Genomic DNA, 24,092 nt, shown 5'->3' with positions numbered 1-24,092 from the left:
AAAATGGGGGGGACCCTGATGGAAACAGGACAAACGTCTTTCTCAGGTCTGCATCCCCTTAACAATTGTATGTATTGAGCCGTACTGTATTGTACCCATTCTGAAATCTGTTAAATAAAGTTTTCATTCATTCATTCATTCACATCAGGGTCCCCCATTTTCAATTCATCATATGACATACATGACATACAGATAGACAGAACTGCTACATCTATACATTTATGACATACCAGATCTACAAATACAGTACTGTTTGTGATACAAAAAGGGTCTAAAAAAGAGAGTATACATTTGAGGGGGAAGACACTGTACATTGGAGGAGGTTGGGTAGGTGGGATGGGGAAACTGTACATTTGAGGATGAATGAATGAAAACTTTATTTAACAGATTGCAGAATGGGTACAATACAGTACGGCTCAATACATACAATTGTTAAGGGGATGCAGACCTGAGAAAGACGTTTGTCTTGTTTCCATCAGGGTCCCCCATTTTCAGATGCAGACCTGAGAAAGACGTTTGTCTTGTTTCCATCAGGGTCCCCCATTTTCAATTCATATAGACATTTATGACATACACAACATACATGACATTTATGGCATAGGGACATATAGGTATTTAGTACTGATACATTTGTGACATAACGGTATTCAAATATACAGTACTGTTACCCCTAGATCCTGACAGAGTGGGGGGGCATGTGGTAAACATGTTTATCTTTTAATTTAGTTTTGAATGACCAATTGAAGCTCTGACATACCTGCGGTGCAGCAAGGGGCGAGGGCGAGGGATCCAGATGCGGACGGCCGTGTTACTATTGTCTCAAAGACAAGACAAGACAAGACAAGACAAGAGTTTTAATTGTCACGGCATACAGGTATACAATGAAATGCGGCTGGTCTTGCCCGCGATAATACGGTCCGGTCGTGGAGTCACTCGACAAGTCTCCAATACAGTGCTTGCAGAACCGATGGTCGCACTTCAATGTGATCGGGTCGCGATATGAAGACTTACACAAAGGACACGCCGCCGCAGGGGTGTTGAAAGATGCGCCCATTTTGTTTATAAACTTTATTATATCTGTTAGTGTTCTTCTTCACTTAGTTAATGTTTTGGTTGCACAAATCACGTGACCCACCCAAATCAGCCAATGGAAGCGAGGGGTATCTACGCGCAGGAGACCTCAGCCATTGGGTGGGACCCAAATTACGTCACCAAAATCAGCCAATGGAAGCGAGGGGTTGCTATGTGCGGTGCTTGTATGTGCGGGGCTTGTAAGCGCTGGGCTGTCGTGCTGCAGCTGGAAGCATCTCTAGCGAGGGGACATTAAATGCGCATTCGCGGGAGCGCGCGTGCACGTGGTGCGTGTCACCCCAGATGATTTCAATAACGCACCACTGCCCGTGCAACAGAGTCTAAAATGTTTTTACAAGTAGAGTCAAACATTGAAATTAGGTAATCTATATTAAAAACACAGTTTGCGCCCAAGGCGTGAAATGGGGAACCGTTAAAAGCATCAGAAAAAAGCACAGCAGTCAGGGGGTTTAACGTGCGCGAGTAGCGCGCAGGGGCATGGTCATTCTTATGTAGGCACGGGGCTATTAAGGTAAACACAACAGGCGAGTGGTCAGAAAGACCTGCAGCACAGATGTCTGTTATAGAGACAGATACACCAAACGATAACACAAGATCTAACGTATGACCTTTTTCATGTGTTGGGCCAGTGACTGATTGTATCAGATTAAATGAATCAATGAGATTCAGAAAGTCCCGGGATAGGGGTAGCAGCGGACAGCAGACATGAACATTAAAATCACCGCAGATAAAAACGTGGTCATATTTCACCATGATCCCAGCGAGAAAATCGGCAAAGTCCGTGATAAACTCCTTGTTGTATTTGGGTGGACGATAGACAACAGCACAGAACACAGGAGACGACAGGTGCAGTTCAAATGTTTGCAGCTCAAAGCTAGAGTAGACAGGCAGCCAGGCGACACTGGAAGCAAGATTTGAACACGGAGGCTAAACCTCCACCTCTACCGGAGGACCGGGGGGAATTAAAAAATGTACAGTCAGGAGGGAGCAGTTTGAGCTATTGAGCTGTAGGCCTACTGTACCAATTCTGCAATCGGTTAAAACGTTTTCAATCAATCAATCAATCAAACCCCTGAGATGCAGGGCTGTTCTCCTCACCTGCACTTGACGACCACTCGGCACTTCTCATCTGGTTTCACGCTACTCGAAGCCATGTTTCAAGTTTCAACACACTGTCAACACAACACTTTATATTGTGATGTGAATGGGCCGAAGTGATGACGTCAGGAGCAGGGACTCAAGTGGCTTCATTATTGAACGCAGGTGTTGCTGATTGTGTGCGGGGATGAGACGCTGAGACTGTTTGATAAGCCAGTGGGACTCAGAGATGATGAATTGATGAATTGAAAAGGGGGGACCCTGATGGAAACAAGACAAACGTCTTTCTCAGGTCTGCATCCCCTTAACAATTGTATGTATTGAGCCGTACTGTATTGTACCCATTCTGCAATCTGTTAAATAAAGTTTTCATTCATTCATTCATTCATTCATTCATTCATTCATTCATTCATTCATTCATTCATTCATTCATTCATTCATTCGGAGCACGCAAGCAGTAACCAATCTCTGGTAGGGCCCGTGGGGTAGTGAGCCGTCTTTTGCTTTTGCGTGGTCAAATCAGCCGCTCTTGTTTTTCGAGTGCGCGATTAGTTCCAGGTTTACGGTAATACATTAAAACAAGCCTGGGACGCTGTTGTAATGAACCGACGTGACTTTTGAACACAGTCTCACAAGTAGATCTTACAGAAATACTTAATATGACATTGAATGCGCATCGAATCAATAGGACGTTTAGTCGAATCAATAGGACGTTTCGTATGTGCAGTATTATTGAACATCGAATCAATAGGACGCGCAGTATATTCGACCACTAAAGCTACAGACAATTCCACAGAGGAACACTTCCGGTGAGGATTTCAAAGTAAAGGATGGCATGTGGTTAATTTCTATTATTTCATAAGTAGTTTATTACACTGCCATGTTTGTACTTAATACTTCTCAAGACTACTTGCACAAATAATATTAACTACTTTTACTGTGTACTTTGAGTAATTTGAGTTTCAAAGTCCTTTTTATAGAACAATGAGTATTTTCGACTAACTTTGATGTGGGATAAAAACATATTTTCCCATAAGCAGTTTATGAAACTGCCATGGTTGTACTTAGTACCTCTTAGACTACTTGTACAAATTATATGAAATATTTTTACTGTGTACTTTTTGAGTAATTTCAATTTCAAAGTCCTCAGAATCAGCATTTTCGACTAACTTTGATGTGGGATAAAAAAATATTTTCCCATAAGCAGTTTATAAAACTTCCATGGTTGTACTTAGTACTTCTTAGACTACCTGTACAAATTATATGAAATATTTTTACTGTGTACTTTTTGAGTAATTTCAGTTTCAAAGTCCCCAGAATCAGCATTTTCGACTAACTTTGATGTGGGATAAAAAAATATTTTCCCATAAGCAGTTTATGAAACTTCCATGGTTGTACTTAGTACCTCTTCGACTACTTGTACAAATTATATGAAATATTTTTACTGTGTACTTTTTGAGTAATTTCAGTTTCAAAGTCCTCAGAATCAGCATTTTCGACTAACTTTGATGTGGGATAAAAAAATATTTTCCCATAAGCAGTTTATGAAACTGCCATGCTTGTACTTAGTACCTCTTAGACTACTTGTACAAATTATATGAAATATTTTTACTGTGTACTTTTTGAGTAATTTGAGTTTCAAAGTCCTCAGAATCAGCATTTTCGACTAACTTTGATGTGGGATAAAAAAATATTTTCCCATAAGCAGTTTATGAAACTTCCATGGTTGTACTTAGTACCTCTTAGACTACCTGTACAAATTATATGAAATATTTTTACTGTGTACTTTTTGAGTAATTTCAGTTTCAAAGTCCTCAGAATCAGCATTTTCGACTAACTTTGATGTGGGATAAAAAAAAAATTCCCATAAGCAGTTTATGAAACTTCCATGGTTGTACTTAGTACTTCTTAGACTACCTGTACAAATTATATGAAATATTTTTACTGTGTACTTTTTGAGTAATTTCAGTTTCAAAGTCCCCAGAATCAGCATTTTCGACTAACTTTGATGTGGGATAAAAAAATATTTTCCCATAAGCAGTTTATGAAACTTCAATGGTTGTACTTAGTACCTCTTAGACTACTTGTACAAATTATATGAAATATTTTTACTGTGTACTTTTTGAGTAATTTCAGTTTCAAAGTCCTCAGAATCAGCATTTTCGACTAACTTTGATGTGGGATAAAAAAATATTTTCCCATAAGCAGTTTATGAAACTTCCATGGTTGTACTTAGTACTTCTTAGACTACCTGTACAAATTATATGAAATATTTTTACTGTGTACTTTTTGAGTAATTTCAGTTTCAAAGTCCTCAGAATCAGCATTTTCGACTAAATTTGATGTGGGATAAAAAAATATTTTCCCATAAGCAGTTTATGAAACTGCCATGCTTGTACTTAGTACCTCTTAGACTACTTGTACAAATTATATGAAATATTTTTACTGTGTACTTTTTGAGTAATTTGAGTTTCAAAGTCCTCAGAATCAGCATTTTCGACTAACTTTGATGTGGGATAAAAAAATATTTTCCCATAAGCAGTTTATGAAACTTCCATGGTTGTACTTAGTACTTCTTAGACTACCTGTACAAATTATATGAAATATTTTTACTGTGTACTTTTTGAGTAATTTCAGTTTCAAAGTCCTCAGAATCAGCATTTTCGACTAACTTTGATGTGGGATAAAAAAATATTTTCCCATAAGCAGTTTATGAAACTTCCATGGTTGTACTTAGTACCTCTTAGACTACTTGTACAAATTATATGAAATATCTTTACTGTGTACTTTTTGAGTAATTTCAGTTTCAAAGTCCTCAGAATCAGCATTTTCGACTAACTTTGATGTTGGATAAAAAGAAAATTTCCCATAAGCAGTTTATGAAACTTCCAAGTAGTCTAAGAGGTACTAAGTACAAGCATGGCAGTTTCATAAACTGCTTATGGGAAAATCTTTTTTTATCCAACATCAAAGTTAGTCAAAAATGCTGATTCTGAGGACTTTGAAACTCAAATTACTCAAAAAGTACATAGTAAAAATATTTCATATAATTTGTACAAGTAGTCTAAGAAGTACTAAGTACAACCATGGAAGTTTCATAAACTGCTTATGGGAGAAATTGTTTTTATCCCACATCAAAATTAGTCAAAAATGCTGATTCTGAGGACTTTGAAACTCAAATTACTCAAAAAGTACATAGTAAAAATATTTCATATAATTTGTACAAGTAGTCTAAGAAGTACTAAGTACAACCATGGAAGTTTCATAAACTGCTTATGGGAGAAATTGTTTTTATCCCACATCAAAGTTAGTCGAAAATGCTGATTCCGAGGACTTTGAAACTGAAATTACTCAAAAAGTACACAGTAAAAATATTTCATATAATTTGTACAAGTAGTCTAAGAGGTACTAAGTACAAGCATGGCAGTTTCATAAACTGCTTATGGGAAAATCTTTTTTGATCCAACATCAAAGTTAGTCAAAAATGCTGATTCTGAGGACTTTGAAACTCAAATTACTCAAAAAGTACATAGTAAAAATATTTCATATAATTTGTGCAAGTAGTCTAAGAAGTACTAAGTACAACCATGGAAGTTTCATAAACTGCTTATGGGAGAAATTGTTTTTATCCCACATCAAAGTTAGTCAAAAATGCTGATTCTGAGGACTTTGAAACTCAAATTACTCAAAAAGTACATAGTAAAAATATTTCATATAATTTGTACAAGTAGTCTAAGAAGTACTAAGTACAACCATGGAAGTTTCATAAACTGCTTATGGGAGAAATTGTTTTTATCCCACATCAAAGTTAGTCAAAAATGCTGATTCTGAGGACTTTGAAACTCAAATTACTCAAAAAGTACATAGTAAAAATATTTCATATAATTTGTACAAGTAGTCTAAGAAGTACTAAGTACAACCATGGAAGTTTCATAAACTGCTTATGGGAGAAATTGTTTTTATCCCACATCAAAGTTAGTCGAAAATGCTGATTCTGAGGACTTTGAAACTGAAATTACTCAAAAAGTACACAGTAAAAATATTTCATATAATTTGTACAAGTAGTCTAAGAGGTACTAAGTACAAGCATGGCAGTTTCATAAACTGCTTATGGGAAAATCTTTTTTTATCCAACATCAAAGTTAGTCAAAAATGCTGATTCTGAGGACTTTGAAACTCAAATTACTCAAAAAGTACATAGTAAAAATATTTCATATAATTTGTACAAGTAGTCTAAGAAGTACTAAGTACAACCATGGAAGTTTCATAAACTGCTTATGGGAGAAATTGTTTTTATCCCACATCAAAATTAGTAAAAAATGCTGATTCTGAGGACTTTGAAACTCAAATTACTCAAAAAGTACATAGTAAAAATATTTCATATAATTTGTACAAGTAGTCTAAGAAGTACTAAGTACAACCATGGAAGTTTCATAAACTGCTTATGGGAGAAATTGTTTTTATCCCACATCAAAGTTAGTCGAAAATGCTGATTCTGAGGACTTTGAAACTGAAATTACTCAAAAAGTACACAGTAAAAATATTTCATATAATTTGTACAAGTAGTCTAAGAAGTACTAAGTACAACCATGGCAGTTTCATAAACTGCTTATGGGAAAATCTTTTTTTATCCAACATCAAAGTTAGTCGAAAATGCTGATTCTGAGGACTTTGAAACTCAAATTACTCAAAAAGTACACAGTAAAAATATTTCATATAATTTGTACAAGTAGTCTAAGAAGTACTAAGTACAACCATGGAAGTTTCATAAACTGCTTATGGGAAAATATTTTTTTATCCCACATCAAAGTTAGTCGAAAATGCTGATTCTGAGGACTTTGAAACTGAAATTACTCAAAAAGTACACAGTAAAAATATTTCATATAATTTGTACAAGTAGTCTAAGAGGTACTAAGTACAAGCATGGCAGTTTCATAAACTGCTTATGGGAAAATCTTTTTTTATCCAACATCAAAGTTAGTCAAAAATGCTGATTCTGAGGACTTTGAAACTCAAATTACTCAAAAAGTACATAGTAAAAATATTTCATATAATTTGTACAAGTAGTCTAAGAAGTACTAAGTACAACCATGGAAGGTTCATAAACTGCTTATGGGAGAAATTGTTTTTATCCCACATCAAAGTTAGTCAAAAATGCTGATTCTGAGGACTTTGAAACTCAAATTACTCAAAAAGTACATAGTAAAAATATTTCATATAATTTGTACAAGTAGTCTAAGAAGTACTAAGTACAACCATGGAAGTTTCATAAACTGCTTATGGGAGAAATTGTTTTTATCCCACATCAAAGTTAGTCGAAAATGCTGATTCTGAGGACTTTGAAACTGAAATTACTCAAAAAGTACACAGTAAAAATATTTCATATAATTTGTACAAGTAGTCTAAGAAGTACTAAGTACAACAATTGGCAGTTTCATAAACTGCTTATGGGAGAACTGGTTTTTATCCCACATCAAAGTTAGTCGAAAATACTCATTGTTCTATAAAAAGGACTTTGAAACTCAAATTACTCAAAGTACACAGTAAAAGTAGTTAATATTATTTGTGCAAGTAGTCTTGAGAAGTATTAAGTACAAACATGGCAGTGTAATAAACTACTTATGAAATAATAGAAATTAACCACATGCCATCCTTTACTTTGAAATCCTCACCGGAAGTGTTCCTCTGTGGAATTGTCTGTAGCTTTAGTGGTCGAATATACTGCGCGTCCTATTGATTCGATGTTCAATAATACTGCACATACGAAACGTCCTATTGATTCGACTAAACGTCCTATTGATTCGATGCGCATTCAATGTCATTGTAAAGGCCGAATGAGTGTTTTTTGTTATTGATTATTATTATTATTATTATTATTGTTATTATTATCATTATTATTATTAATAGAAGGTTACAATTTATGGGAATGTAATGATTTATGGGAATGTTATGATTCTGTGTAACCTGTTGGGTGGACTCTGTTGCGCTGTGGGTGGATCACCTGCACCTGTCAGGTGATCGGCCACGGCGCGGCGGAGATCATTAAATAGGTGATAGGAATCAGCTGTTGGGTTGGTAGCCGAAGCATATGATTTTCTTACCGCTTAGGAAGCTTAACGCTTTAGAACGCTTTAGAACGCTTAGAACGCTTCAGCGCTTCAGGACGCTTCGGGAACGTTTTTAGATTAGTCTTATTTAGGAAACACTTTAAGCAATTAGACCAGGTTATATGACGCTTAGGATCGCTGTGATCAACCCTCCCATGTAACCTACCTATTCTAATTAAATCGGATCACCACATCGGTGTCTGATAAGTGATAACGGAGCTTAATGTGTGGAAGACTATTTCTTTGAACGTTGAGCGCGTATGGATTCACTCCCCGTCTACACCAGGAAGCGGCACCGGCATGTTGCCGCTAGTCATATTAAGTATTTCTGTAAGATCTACTTGTGAGACTGTGTTCAAAAGTCACGTCGGTTCATTACAACAGCGTCCCAGGCTTGTTTTAATGCATTACCGTAAACCTGGAACTAATCGCGCACTCGAAAAACAAGAGCGACTGATTTGACCACGCAAAAGCAAAATACGGCTCACTTGACCGCAGTCAAGTGTCTGAGGGCGCCGCTGCGTCCTACAGGGTTTCACGTATTACATGAGCATGAATAAACGTATTATTGATAAACGCAAGGCACAAAGACCATGAAGTATAATATGCCTAGTGGGACGGTATAGATATCATTTTCATCGTTCATTTGTTTGGCTCTGAAAACATAACCTTCCCATGTGATAGAATGGGATATACCAAAGACTGTCCTTTTCCGTTATATAAAAATGGCTTTAATTCCGGACTCAAGGTCCAGTTCGTTGTCCTGCAGAGGTCCTGCATTATTTATTATTATAGTTACACGCACAGTGTGCGGACTCCGACTCCGAACCATACTCCAGGGGAGCGTTTTTATTCTTTTTTCTCTGGTCCGCGGTGCGGGGACTCTTGGTGCCGCTGCGCACACAGGACTGCATTGATGAAGAGTAGACGCACGTATTGGTATATAGAGCATACAATACTGGGACGCGCCGCCTATTCGAGGCCGCGGGCTGTTCATTCATTGTTTTCTTTTGGACGATGTGGGCCCCTTGCGCTCGGTTCAGCCGACATCCACGTCTTATTACCCGGCCCGAGGAAGAACGATATGCGTCGGGCGCGTTGTCAGGATGGGGGGTGTGTGACATTGACAAGCGGTCACTGCACTAATCATAGAACGTTATGTTACTGGAATTGGAATAAGGATGCTGCAATTATTATGAATTGGAGAAGCGGAGGGTGTTTTGTTTTTTTTCTTTTGATAAATAGGAGACGTTTTGATTTGTGCTTGCAGCGCCGCCACGCTCCGATGCGAGACAAGCATGCATTTCGCTATCTATAACGGCGAATTAGTGAGCGACCATGAATCATAATTTTAGTAATTTGACCAATTATTTGATTTTATTAGTCTTCCTGGGGTCCACCAGGAACAGTAATTATTATTGCGATTCTTTGTTTTTTAGAGGCAGTACCAGACACATATTGCATGATGGAATTACGTGCGTGCACGGTGGCGGAAGAACAAAAGTGGACGGGTGTGTAACTGAGGGGTACAATTCCCTGACTGTATTGATAAGTATGGTATCATTAAACCACTACCGATTATGTACTTTAACTACTGGCCACACAGTACATGATATAGATATGATGAACACTTTCCCACCATGAAACGAAGTCCACACAAATGTATAAATCGAATATTTTATATAGCAAAGGGTATATACAACGTTCACTTAATGACATTTATGATTTGAATGCACTTGTAAGGCAAATGAGTATTCGTAGGCAAATCAACATTGAATGTCCAATCTCTGGTTACGCAGGGAGCAAGTATGCAACCTGGTTCTTTAGGGAACTATAGCGATGGTACTTAAATGATTATAGCTGGATATACTAAAAGGGGGTCCTGCTGGTTGTAAGTCAGTAGAGGGGGGGGGTTAGGAGAGCCGCTGGCGATATCCCATCTGGCCAACGATTTCTTGGGAGAATTCAGAGTGCTGAACACGGTGCCCACAGAACCTCGGTCCACAGATGAATACAGCTGGGCCCTCTTGTAGACGGTAGCTGCCGGTCCACAACGAAGAGACGTGAGGCTACCTCACTCTGGGTAGAGCGCCGTCTCACCTGGACTCCTCTCGGGGGGTAGTTCCAACACTTACCAGTGTTGGCTGTTATCCATGGCATAAATCAAAGCACCCAAAGCAAGTAGATAATCCAAGCCGTGTAGGGCTCGCCGTCGTCCGGGTAAAGTAATCCAATGTGCAGGTCCACTCGTCCTGGCCCAGAACTCCTCGGATGAAAGCACCACACGTGGTCTGCCCAGCCTGGTTAAGACTCTAGATAACGCCAGGAACGATGGGGGTACTGCTCACTTTATAACTCTAACCGAACGATGCACCATACATAATAGACTATTATTAACTTAATAGAAATACGTCCCACTCGACGGTATAGTGCCAAACTATGACAATTCAACTATTAATCCGCACGATGTCTCAATGCCATTCTGAGGCCAAGTTGACCATACTGCACCACACGTGTCTCGTGGGTGAGGCTTAACGTCTTGCCACTAGGTTGGAGGGTAAAGAACTAAGGGCTAAGGGACTAAAAGAAAGTTCTACTTTACTTGCGCCATATATATATGCGCTGTGAACAAATAGTACCATTCGTATTTCGGCAGACGTATTCCTACGCGGAACCGGGGCTAGTAACGACATGTTCGTCGGCACGATTGAACTTGAACCAAGGGGCTTGGCTGCTGGCGCCAAGTTCTTGTCCAATGAGAGAATGAAACTATTATGGGCTGTTAGTAGACTAAAGGGATATTCAGTGTATATGTACAAGGAATATACAAGGGATATCAAACGATATACAAATACTATTAAATATATATCCATAAATAAATATATATATTCGGTTTAATCTGATCCTTCACAACAGCCGCCCCCTAATTAGTCCCACCTAATTAGCTAAGCAGAGACAGATTAACCGCACTGTCTACCACTCAAGGTCCGCTGTAAGGGTCAGTCAACTCACAAAGTTGTGGGGTCATGGTCGTCATCGATAGTGTCTGGGAGTCTGGGCAGTTCTATTAGCCTCGCCACGGGTCGTGTGTAAGTTCGCCCTTGGACGAGCACCTCAGCTGCTCGGACCTTGCCATCGGCACCGGTGATCACTTTGCTTACGCGGCCAGCCGGCCACATAGCTCTGGGTAGTGACTGGTCGATAATCATGACGACTGTTCCTTCTGTCAAATTGTCTCTCTCTTTTACCCACTTCTGGCGGGTCTGTAGAGACGGTAGGTAGTGGAGTAGAAAGCTGTTCCAAAACTTGTCAGCTAGTACTTGACTGTACCTCCACATTCTTCAGCCGTTCGCTTCTTCAGGCCTGTACATGGTCTGGGGTAGCGCGGGGTCCAGCCGCCCCATCAAGAGTGTGTTGGGGGTGACTGGGTCGACATCTGCTATATCACTGGAGACGTAGCCGAGGGGCTTTGAGTTCAATACTCCCTCGATCTCCGTGAGGACTGTCATTAGGACTTCTTCCGCCACGGTCTGGGCCCCAAGCACGGCGTACAGGGCTGTCTTTATTGAACGTACTTCTCGTTCCCAGGTTCCACCGAAGTGGGGTGCGTTCGGGGGATTAAACTGGAAGTCAATCTGGGATGGAGCGAGGTGGGTCTTAAGTTCTGGGCCCATAGCTTGGAAGCTCTCTCTCAGCTCTCTTTCTCCGCCTTTGAAGTTTGTCCCGTGATCAGACAACAATGTAGACGGTTTTCCTTTCCGTGATGTGAATCTTCGGAAGGCCATAAGGAATGAGTCTGTGCTCATGGTTGAAAGGAGTTCGATATGTATCGCTCTGGTGGTCATGCATTTGAATACAATACCCCACCGCTTCTCGGTTCCTCTTCCTTTCTTTATATACAACGGGCCAAAACAGTCCATGCCTGTGGAGTGGAATGGCTTGTCGCCGAGTCGGAGGCGACAGGGAGGTAGGTCAGCCATCCGGGGTATGCTGGGCTGCGCGCGCCACTTTCGGCAGTCTAGACAGGTTCGCTGGAAGCGTCGCACTGCTTCTCTTCCTTGAAGTATCCAATAGCGACGTCTGATCTCCGCGAAGACTCTCTCTGCTCCTGCGTGGTGTACATCCTCGTCGTATTTCTTTATGATCAGCTCTGTGACCTTGTGTCGGCTGTTCAAGACTATCGGGTACTTAACGTCATCCGGTAGATCGGGGGCTCTCCGCAGACGACCACCCACTCTGATGAGATTATGGGCGTCGCTCTCGGGTGCCAGGTGGAGCAATCTGCTGTCTGATGGGACGGGCTTTCCTCCCTGTAGACAGTCCAGCTCATCGGGGAACGAGTCTCTCTGGGCTCGCTGTAGTAGAAGAAGTTCTGCTTCTTCGCAGCCAGCTGCTGAAATGTCGGCAGTGGACTGAATCTCTGGGTGGTGCCACAGGAATGTCTTTAGCTGCGCACTCTGTAGGGTAATGCAATCATCTATGTTGGGGTCTGTGGAGGCGACTGTGCTCAGTCCACAGAACATAGGTTTCTTGTTCTCAGCCTCCTCTTTACTCGCTTCCCGTGGGGTGGGCGTAGGCCACTCTTCTTCCGGGAGCTTGAGGAACTCGGGTCCGTCACTGTAGATGTTGCGACGGGTGAGGTCATCTAGGGACATTCCCCGGGTGATGACGTCAGCTGGGTTGTGTTTGGTGTCCACATACCGCCAGCTCGCTGCTTCTGTTAAATCTTGAATCTCGGTGACTCTGACTCCCACAAAGACCTTGTATCTGCATGAATCAGACTTGATCCATGTGAGTACTGTCGTGGAATCTGACCACAAGATTGTTCTGTGCACCGGAATGGTGAGTTCACGTTGGATTAACGTGGCTAGATGCGCTCCTGCTAGGGCTGCGCAGAGCTCTAGACGCGGGATAGATTGTTGCTTTCGTGGGGCTATTCTTGAGCGAGCCAGGATGAAAGCAGTGTGTATCTCTCCTCCCTTCTCTTGGGCACGCAAGTAGGCCACCGATCCATAGGCTACTTCGGAGGCGTCACTGAAGACGTGTAGATCCATCTTGCATGTCTCTGGCCTCACTGTGGGTGGGAAGTAGCTGCGGCGTATATTGACGCCTGGGAGTGAGCGGAGCTCCGTCTCCCACTCTCTCCATGTGGAGGCAAGGTGTGCGGGTATTGGGTCGTCCCAGCCCTGGTCCTTGTCCCATAGTGCTCGTACAATCATCTTTGCCCTGGTGGTGTAAGGTAGAATACATCCCAACGGGTCATATTGTCTGGCGAGTGTTCTGTACACACTCCGTCTGGTGGTCGGTATCGCCGTCGACCTTCCCTGCTCCGTGGTCAGGGGTTTGTGTCTATAGTGGAGCGAGTCTGTTTTGAAGCGCCAGACTAGTCCTAGTGTCATTTCTTGGGCTTCTCCTGGGATTGTCGCCATCCAGGTCTCGCTGCTGGCAGCCTTGTCCGCGGGGGAGAGGCTGCGCAATACGTGCGGGTCGCTGCTGGCCCACTGCCTGAGATCAAAGCCGCCTTTGATCAGGGAGGCGCGTAGCTTGAGTAGGAGAACCTCGGCTTCTTCTTGAGTCGAAACGCTTTGTAAACAGTTGTCCACGTAGAAACTGTTCTTCACACTGTGTCGGACCTCTTCATCTGCTGCTGGGTCCTCTGCGACGTGTTTCTGTAGTGCAAATGTAGCACAGCACGGGCTGCATGTGGTTCCGAAGGGGAGGACTTCCCACTGGTAGATGGCTGGGTGCTCATCTCCGATCCTCTCTCTCCATAGGAACCGCAGCAGGGGCTTGTCCTCCTCCACTAGTCTCACCTGCAGGAACATCCCTTTGATATCCCCGCTGATAGCCACCTTGTCCTGGCGGAAGCGTAGTAGCACGCCTAGTAGAGAGGGGCCGAGTGTGGGGCCGGGCAAGAGCTCTTTATTCAGATTTTGGGATCCGATCTGGTAGCTGCAGTGCGATCCTTGCCGTTGTGGTGGACCTTGTGGTGCGGCACGTACCATGATTCGGTCGTCTGATCGGCCTCTTTAATGTCAATCTTTGTCACGTGTCCCGCTGTGATTAGCTTCTCAATCTCAGCGCGGTACACACTCTCTTGAGCGGGGTCTTTGGCTAGGCGCCGCTCTGTGTTCAATAGATACCGCTCCGTAGCGTCTTTCTTTGCGTGAAAGGTGGGCATTCCCTCTCGCCCAGTGGTGCGTTATTGAAATCATCTGGGGTGACACGCACCACGTGCACGCGCGCTCCCTGCGCGTGCGCGCGCTCCCGCGAATGCGCATTTAATGTCCCCTCGCTTGGGCACAGACTAAAGACAGTGCCTAATTGCCTCTACGAATGGAATGTAACACGTCTTCACAACAAGGTTAGGTGTGAATGTGTCTGAGAACGTATTTAACACACCTGACGACCGGAGCTATTGATATGCAAATAGCGAGTGAGGTCCCACACCGTGCTACCCCGTCCCATGAACAACGCATGCCTGCTCTCGCCTCAGGAGTGGAGTTGCGTATCTCATCACTCCGCCGACTGTGACTCTCTTGGTCCCTTGCTTGAGGAGGTTTATGGCGTAAACGTCTTCTTTAGAACGAATGTCTTTCTTTTCGTTCTTAAAGGGCATTGTCTCTAGTGTCCATAGCCTCTCGACATGCTGCAGGAGAGTGGTGTCTTCTTCTGTCACTCTGGAGTGGAGGCAGCTAGTGGCTGCTGTTCGGTTGAGAGATTTAGCGAGGGGGCCTTGTAGTGTCCATCCTAGGCGGGTCTCGACTGCTGCAGGACAGCCTCGGGGTCCTGTATGGACCCGGTCTATCGGGACTATGAGGTCTGCATGGTCGGAGCCTATCAGCAGGGTCGGGGTGGCGCCGTCTATGAGCGGGATAGGTAGTTGACGCAGGTGCACATATTTATCCATCAGCTTGGCGATGGGGTAGGTGTACTGTGATAGTCCTATTTCTTGGCTGGTGAAAGCATTTGTAATCCTATACCGTCGCTCTGGCTGCCCGCTTGCTGCGATAGTGAAGGAGACATTCTCGCCCTTTATCGTCTTTAAATCTCTTCTTATTGTCCGAATCGTCATTTGGTTCTCGCTCCCCCGCAGTCCCAGCTGGGCCGCAGCGGACGCGAGCAGAAGGGTCTTATCTGACCCGTCATCAAGGACGGCGTAAGTGTCCATGACTTTATCTTGGTAGCTCAATGTTACACGGACTACCTTTAAGAGCACTTGGGCGCCGCTGCTGCTGGCGGGGTCAATGTACATGACACTTGCCTTGGTGCTGCTCGATGGTGCAGGTGCAGGCTTTCTTCTGTTACTGTCATGTAGGACATCTAGGTGTGCTCCGTCACACCGACTGCACCTCTTCTTTAGGCGGCACTCGGCTGCCATGTGATTGCGCGCACATCGGTAACAGCGCCTGTTGGACTTTATCCATTGACTCACTTCTTCTGCATTCATCTTTGTGAACAGGTCACATTGTGACAGCCAGTGTTCCTTCTCGCAGTACGGGCACACCATCTTCCACTTCTCTTTTCTCGAGGGGGTACTGTGGTTCTTACTGCTCGGTACTGATTCTGATTGGTGCATGACAGTCACTGATCTTCTTCCATCGTTTATTCTCCTGGGTCCCTCTCTGGAGCTTGGTGTGCTCCGCCCGAACGTATCCAGTCGTAAGCTGCTGACTTCTCTCGCCAGGAAGTCGGCTAGATCGAGGAGGGATGGTTCGGGACCGTTAGGATCACGGTGGTCTCTCTGCCGCCTGAAGCGCTCTTGTCTGGCGGGTGGCAGCTTCTCTAAAATCCTCTCGACGTTAGAGTTGGCGTATAGCTCGTGCATACCCTTTTCCCGTTGCGCTCCCAGCATCCCTACCAGGGACTGCACTTTTATAGACAGGTCGTCTAATGAGCGATTGTCTGTTGCTGGGGGTAGGCGGTCAATATGCCTTATCTCTTGGATTACGTAATCCCATATACGTCCATATCTCTGGTCCAGCGCTGCTAGAGCCGCGGTGTATGGGGTCGTAGAGGTGGCATAGGCTAGCGCTATATTGTGCGCTCGCGGTACTTTCAGGTGCTTCAGTAATATTGCATACTTGTGGCGTTCATCAGCGACATCCACCATCATTGTCTCTAAGCACATCCGGAGCTCCGTGTACTGTGCTCGATTCTCATAGGTGAAGTCTGGAAACGTCGGTGTGGCAATGTATGACGCCGTGGATGGCTGATACATCGGCGAGCGTTGGGGGAGAGACCTCCTAGGCGAGTCTCCTCTTGCGCCTCTCTGTGGGCTGGTACCGGCAGGGTACCATGGCCCGCTGGTCCAGGTGCTATTCCTCGGGGCTGGTCGTGCGTCGTGCTCACCCGTGAATAGGGTCGGGGGTCTGTAGCGCAGCGCCGCGGGGGTATAGCCTGAGCTGTACTGGACCTCCTGGTCCGGTGGAGTACTGTGCTGTCGTCGGGCTTGGTTCTCCTCCTCTCCCTCTTCTTCTTCTATCAGGTCCTCTAGATCCTGTAGTCGTTTATTTAGCTTCTCCGCAGTGTATGCCGCTCCTTCCTTGTAGCTGGGTCTCGCTTGGACCGGTCTGGGAAGGGGGTCTGCGGGGGGTATAGGCTTGGTCTGTTGGTCAAGTTCAGGGTCGCTTGCTCGGTTAGGAGACGCTGCCCTTGACTGTTGTCTCGACGAGTTCCTTGAACCCCTGGCGGAGGGAGAGGGTGTTGCCTTGAGGATCAGCTGCTCCATTAGCTGCGCTTGTAGTCTGTCGCGCTCGGCTTCGCGCTTGGTGAGATCTGCTTCTCTTTGGGCACCGGCAGCGGCGCGCTGGTCGTCGGCCCGGTCTCTTGCCATATTCTCTTCCGTCTGAAGGCGTCTCATCTCCAGGCGTATGCGCTCTTCTTCGCTCCGTTGCTGTGTCTGGAGTCGATCGCGTTCACCCTGAAGTCGATCGCGTTCACCCTGAAGTCGATCGCGTTCGGTAGAGGCTGTCAGGCTGGCGAGGAACGCCTGTGATAGCATCCTCTCCGCTTCGCTGGGGGAAGACGGTTGTAGAGGTGAGCCGCTCCTGGCTGTACTCGTTGGGGAGTCCTGGAGCTCTATTTCCTCGGCGCTCTCCTCCTCTTCTTCCGTGCAGAGTTCTCTCTCTGTAGGGTTGTCTTCCTCCCGGGGCTGGTCGGGGACTACTTCTTCGGTATTGGCGGGGGGTAAAGGCATGTCAGCTCCCTCCTGGTCCCCACCGTGAGCTTGGTCAGTTACATTAGAACCCACTAGGGCCTCTGTGGTCGGGGTAACCTGGTCGTTAAGGTCAGACATAATTTTACTTTCTACTTTTACCGCGTTTACCGTTTGTCGAAGGCTAGGTAGTTGACTGACAGCGTAATCCTCTAAGTACTGAGGTGTCTGTCGTCTGCGCCGCGGGCGTTCTACGTTAGGAGGACCGTTTCGTGGAGTGTTCATCATAGGCCATTTCAATATTAATAACACTATATTAATATTACACTAGTTACCATCCGGCTCGAAGGACCAATTGTAACTGAGGGGTACAATTCCCTGACTGTATTGATAAGTATGGTATCATTAAACCACTACAGATTATGTACTTTAACTACTGGCCACTGTGGAATATATGATGTATGAACTACGCCCCCCTTCCTCCCCTCCCCTTCCCCCACCCCCCCCCATTGTTCACCTGGTACTTAACTGCTTCCCCGACTGGGGAGCAGGATCTTTTTACCTGACTGACGGAGCTGGTCTGTTTAGGTAAGATCTCCAGCCATATTCTCTATTGTTGTAATGATTTGATTTGATCTGGGTAATAAACCTTATTATCTGGACCCTCTGAGTGAGCAAGTCATTTGACTCTATTCCTATTTGAATACTATTATTATCCTACAATTTGGCGTCGCGAATTTCGAATTTTGTGCAGACTGATCTGTTCTCAGGTGTAGAGAGAAAAGGATTAGTTTAGGCCGGCCGGTATCTGGAACACATTGGTGTGATCCCCACTTCTCTCTACACAAGGTGAGCATTTACTGTGTGTTTTAATATTCGAGACTATGGCTGGACAATAGAATAACGTGTATTGAATATCTGGGCTGTATTGGGATTCGTTACGGGGGAAACGCGTGTACTCCGGTCCTATATCAGGAGGTTCTGGTAGGATTTGCTATAGGTTGAAGTGCTATTCCTGGTCGAGTCGGAGCCGACCAAAAGCTAAGGCACACAGTAAGGTTGTCGGATTGCTAACCCAAGTCTAATTCAGGCTGAAATATAGGCAACAAAAGAAGATACGTGAGCTTATTAGAGTGATATCATTGGAAAACGCTACTCTCTTAGAAACTATTCTATGATTCTTGTGGCAAAGAGGCGGGACGTTAGGACAGAGAAGCTGTTATAATCTAATTAGATTTAACAGAGTAACGATATATATTCATAGATACAACCTTAAACTAAGCTCACAACCTCTTCCATTCCTGAAAACGATATATTTGGATTGAATTAATCAATTAATCATACAGAGAGCGGGAAGGAAACCGGCGGTGCCTCGACAGTACGTAAATGTACATTTAACGGGACATTAATCACAGGTTGAAGGGACCGAGATTATGATTAAAAGGTATATATAATCTAATATATCGCTATTAAATTTCGAAGTTCAGGATTCGGTCGTTATGTTTTAAAAGACGATGTATAGATAGATCAAGGGTATAAATGCCTTGTCGCAGCAGAGTGCTGGCCGACTAAACGAACAAGCGATCCAATACAGACCAGGTATATACACACGTTAACTTTTATGTATTTTCGTTTGTTTGTCTGTTTGAATCTTGTTTGTATGTGCACAGTATTATAACCCGCTGAGGTGTTTATTGAGTTAAGAACGAACCGGCTGATATCGCAAAGCATTGAGAGACGAGTTAACGTTATACAAGGAAGCCAGGAAAGTGATTTCCGGTAGTGATTTCCGGTTGGGAATTGTAGTTTTGGTTCCACTTCCGGTTTCACGATAGGTAATGATAACGGCGCTATAAATTACATAGTGATAATGATACATAAAGTAATTGGAATAATATGTATAAGGATTCAACATCTAAATTAGGTATAGCAGTATACAACTGAAATACATATATCTTAGAATCAGACCTGACAAATTAACTTTGACTTGAATGAATACCCAAATTGGTTCTCTAGAACAATATAGATTGCTACAGTTAATAAGCTATAATTAAGATACCAAGTATATAAAATAAGTTATAATTAAGATACCAAATATATAAGATTGAGTGTCTGGTCTCCACCTTATATACAATTATTTAGTTATAACTAAAAATAGGGCATTTGTTCTAGTTTTTTTGTCTGTCTATCTCTGTCTGTCTATCTCTCTCTCTCTCTTTCCTCCTCACTGTTTACCAGTCTGATCATATCAGGGACGTTACATCGAGGGCAACGCGGGGCATATAGCTGGTATCATGGGGCGTTCACTAAGCAAAAATGACGTTACCGGCAACTCTCCGTGCGACTTCATGCTAACAAAATATGGACCTATAGCTGTAAAATATTTGGGATTGTGGTCAAAATGGACAAAAAACAACTGGCCAGTCCTAGGGTGTTTTCATAACGGGAAACTTAGAGGCGTACGCGAAAGTTTCCGTGAACGTGCCAGATCGTTTACCGTGAGAAAACAAAGTTGTATCGAACATGCATTGGTTTTGTGGCAATGTGAAATTGATTTGAGAAATATGACACGTTTAAAAGAAGAGGCGGAAAAAAGTATTATAACGCAGTCTCAAACTAAAACGCTTGACAACGGAAAAGACAGAGAAAGTAACGCAAGGCCCAATATCAAAAATGTTAAAGGCCTATATCCAAGCCTGACCGCAAGCGTGGTAGAAGACGATTCAGACGATGACATATCCACAAGAGTGACGTTTAACAGAGACGCACATGTGGTTTTAGATAGGAACCCAGACGAAAGAGAAAATGTAGAAGCAGGACCATCAAGGAACAATAGACCTGCTAGAACACAGGACAGTTCACCAACAGTGCAACCGCCGTCACCACCAGCGAATAAAATAGAAAAGGTTAAAACGCCTCCGGAACCATCACAAATGGTCACTAGATCCGAGAAACCGACCAGCACATATCCTATGAGGATTGTCCCACTAGGCGAAAATGTAAACGCTACAGTTTACCGACCATGGTCACCGACAGAATTAAAAGGACTCGTTGAACAATTTCCCAAACCCGACAGAGACCCAATGGGTTTTATCGAACAATTGGATTTAATATGCCATTGCTATAGCCCGACCCCTAGGGACATGAAACAGCTAATGTTGGGATGTCTAGGAAATAAATATCACAGCGTCTCAACGCAAATGGCTATTCCAAGCAGTGATGCCTGGAGTGAAAACAACACTAGAGAACAGTGTATTACTGCGATAACAGCCGCGGTACAAGGTTTGGCAAGGCGAAATGCATGCATGTCAAATATCACAGCTTGCGTTCAAAACGAGTCTGAAACAGTCGATGCGTTTTACAGTAAATTCAAAGCGGCTTGGGCCGCGAACAGCGGATTAACGGCAGACGAGGGACTCGCAATCCAGGTATCCTATTTCGTTAACGGCCTCCTACCACACGTTGGAAAACATTTGAAAGCCGTCCAGTTAGATTGGGAGAGCTCTCCTATTACAAACGTTAAGAACGCAGCCATCAATATAGAACGACAGCATCACGACAAGAAACGTGTCATCAAAGACATCGGAGTCTTTGTATCTCGACCAGAGGTGGTAGAAGAGGAAACAATACACTGCTATCCAGCTAGAAATTATTACCCCCAGGGAAACAACCAAAGGGGTGGGGGTGGGAACACGCGAAACGGGCCTCCACAGAGGAACGGGGTACAAACATGTTACCACTGCAATCAACCAGGACACCGAATACAGGAGTGTCCCCATGTAACATGTCATATTTGCCAACAAAAGGGCCATGTGGCGTTCTATTGTCCAAAGGAGAATAGAAACAATGGGAACAAAGGGGAATATATGCAAAGAGACTCACGCAGGCCCCACAAACCCCATCCTAGCGCCCCACCATATGCAGATTACACTATGGCGGATCCGTTCAAAGGAGACGAGGCGACGAATGTCGCATAGAGGTGCCAACAGGAAAAAAATATCTGTCTGGAGAATGTTATGCAAATATTAACAGCAAATCCTGAAGAGGAACCCAAAATTAACTTAATGATAAATAACAAAGAAGTTACTTTCATGATAGACACCGGAGCCACACAATCATCAATTGATGAGAGCACAATGTCATTACCATTGTCTGGACAGTCTGTATTAACAGTCGGGATAAGCGGTATCCCACAGACAATCCCTTTGTCTATACCAGTTAAAATAGAATCAACTAGCGATTATTTTTCAACTGAACACTCTTTGTTATTAACATCTAAAGCAGCAGTTAACCTTTGTGGACGAGATTTGCTTTGTAAAATGAACGCTAACATTTACTGCTCACAAGATGGAGTCTTTTTACAGCTACCAGAGAAGGGAGAAAGAATTGAAATGCAACAGATGATGTCACAACGAGTGGGAAATGTGATAGAATACAGATGGAAATGAAATAATGATCCTATCAATGAGTTTGTTTCCACAGCATTGAAAGAAATAACAGAAGCCGACACAGGAGTGAACGCGAGGTGTTTACAGATGAAGTTCCTGGCCGAACACCACGTAACAGCGTCCAAATGGGATACAGACGTACCAAAAGTATATATAGAAAAGGTAAAATCATCCATTGGTAAGACCACACTGTTTCCAGCATTCTCAGAAATATACATCTCCCATGAGGGCATTGCAGCCACAGTAATCTTATCAGAAGTTTAAAGAGTGGCAATTCATGACTCTGATTATACCCCACACATATCAATCGCATTCGACACGGCGGAAGGAGAACAGGACTTGTCCCCCATGATGATAAGACTACAGACAGACAAAAGAACGGCTACCTCCCACACTGTTAAGATGAAAAATGGGTGGAATTTAACTAGATTGAAAGATGGATACATAATAGCCATACCCCCATTCATGATTGAAGGGCCATTGATATGCATACCAGAGCCCCCACACGCTGTTTTCCTTCCTGAAACTTCATTGTCTAAGGTACCCCATAAACTGTGGGCGTCACACTCCACTGAAGTCGGGCTAATGACATCTGCAGTCCCCCACAGAGTCACACTGAAACCAGATTGTACCCCTCCCAAACTTGAGCAGTATCCGCTGAAACAGGAAGCCATCGATGGAATAACACCAGTAATAGAATCACTGCTATCACAAGGCATTTTAAAACACTGCGAAAGTCCTTGCAACACACCAATTTGTCCCATTATAAAGGCTAACAAACGTGATTGGCGATTTATACAAGACTTGAGAGCCATAAATCAATGCGTGATCCCCATCACCCCATTGGTTTCTGATTCATCTACAGTAATGGCATTAATCCCCACAACAACAACACATTACACAGTAGTGGATTTATCCAGTGCATATTTTAGTTTCCCAATCCATGCCGACTCACAATATCTTTTCGCTTTCGAATTTAATGGTAAACAACTGACGTGGACGAGAGCACCACAAGGATACACAGAATCAGGAACATTGTATAGTCAAGCTTTGCACCACGACCTAAAAGATATACAGTTCCCCGGCGGAAGTACACTGTTAATGTTCATAGATGACCTATTGTTGTCATCCCCAAGTGAAGCAGCATGCCACACAGACTCTGTCATACTATTGACTGCCCTTGCAAACAAAGGACACAAAGCGTCATTGCCAAAACTACAGTTTTGCAAAACCAGAGTAAAATACCTGGGACACACACTCGACGGTTCGAAACGGGTAATATCCCACACCCGAGTACAAGCTCTGCAAAACTGCCCCAATCCAAAATCAAAGACAGAAATGCTATCATTTTTGGGAGCAGCTAATTTTTGTCGCCAACACGTGTTCAACTACGCCGCACTAGACCAGCCTCTTCGTGCACTAACGTTATCTGACCAACCCAAACAGATCGCATGGACTCCGACACTACAACTTGCGTTCCAAGCAATGAAAGAAGCTTTAACCACAGCGCCCGGCCTTGGCATGCCAGACTACAGTATGGAATTCTCACTTTTTGCCGCAGAAAGAGAAGGCTATGCGACAGGGATCCTAACCCAGAGAAATTGCGACAAGATGAGACCAATAGCATACTATTCACAAAGGCTTGATAGTGTAGCCTTGGGGTATGCTCCGTGTCTACGGTCAGTTGCTGCAGCCGCGTTCTGCGTATCGAGAAGCGCCAACATTACTCTAGAACATCCAGTAACAGTCTACGTCCCACATTCTGTGTGTATTATTTTACAAAACGCAGCTACACAACACTTATCAGCATCCAGACACACTACATACACAGCGATCCTATTGGCAAACCCAAACTTGACCATAAAACGTGCACCGCCAATAAACCCAGCAAATTTTGTTCCCCTATATGAGGATAACGAAATGTCACATAACTGTATTGATACAATCTCAGCTGTCACCTCACCCAGAGCCGACTTACAACAAACACCACTAGTTAACAGTGATCTAGTATATTATGTTGACGGTAGCGCGTCAAGACACACTAATGGATGTGATTTGAATGCTGGATACGCTGTTGTTGATGACCATGTGATGATTGAAAGTGCAAAACTACCTAATAATTGTTCAGCACAGGCAGCGGAGATCTTCGCTTTGACGAGAGCGTGCGTGTTGGCCAGGGGTAAGTCTGCT

The sequence above is a fragment of the Notolepis coatsorum genome (assembly GCF_963971535.1).
Source record: "Notolepis coatsorum genome assembly, chromosome: 13".
In the NCBI taxonomy this organism is placed as follows: domain Eukaryota; kingdom Metazoa; phylum Chordata; class Actinopteri; order Aulopiformes; family Paralepididae; genus Notolepis; species Notolepis coatsorum.
This window is presented reverse-complemented; position numbering follows the sequence as displayed.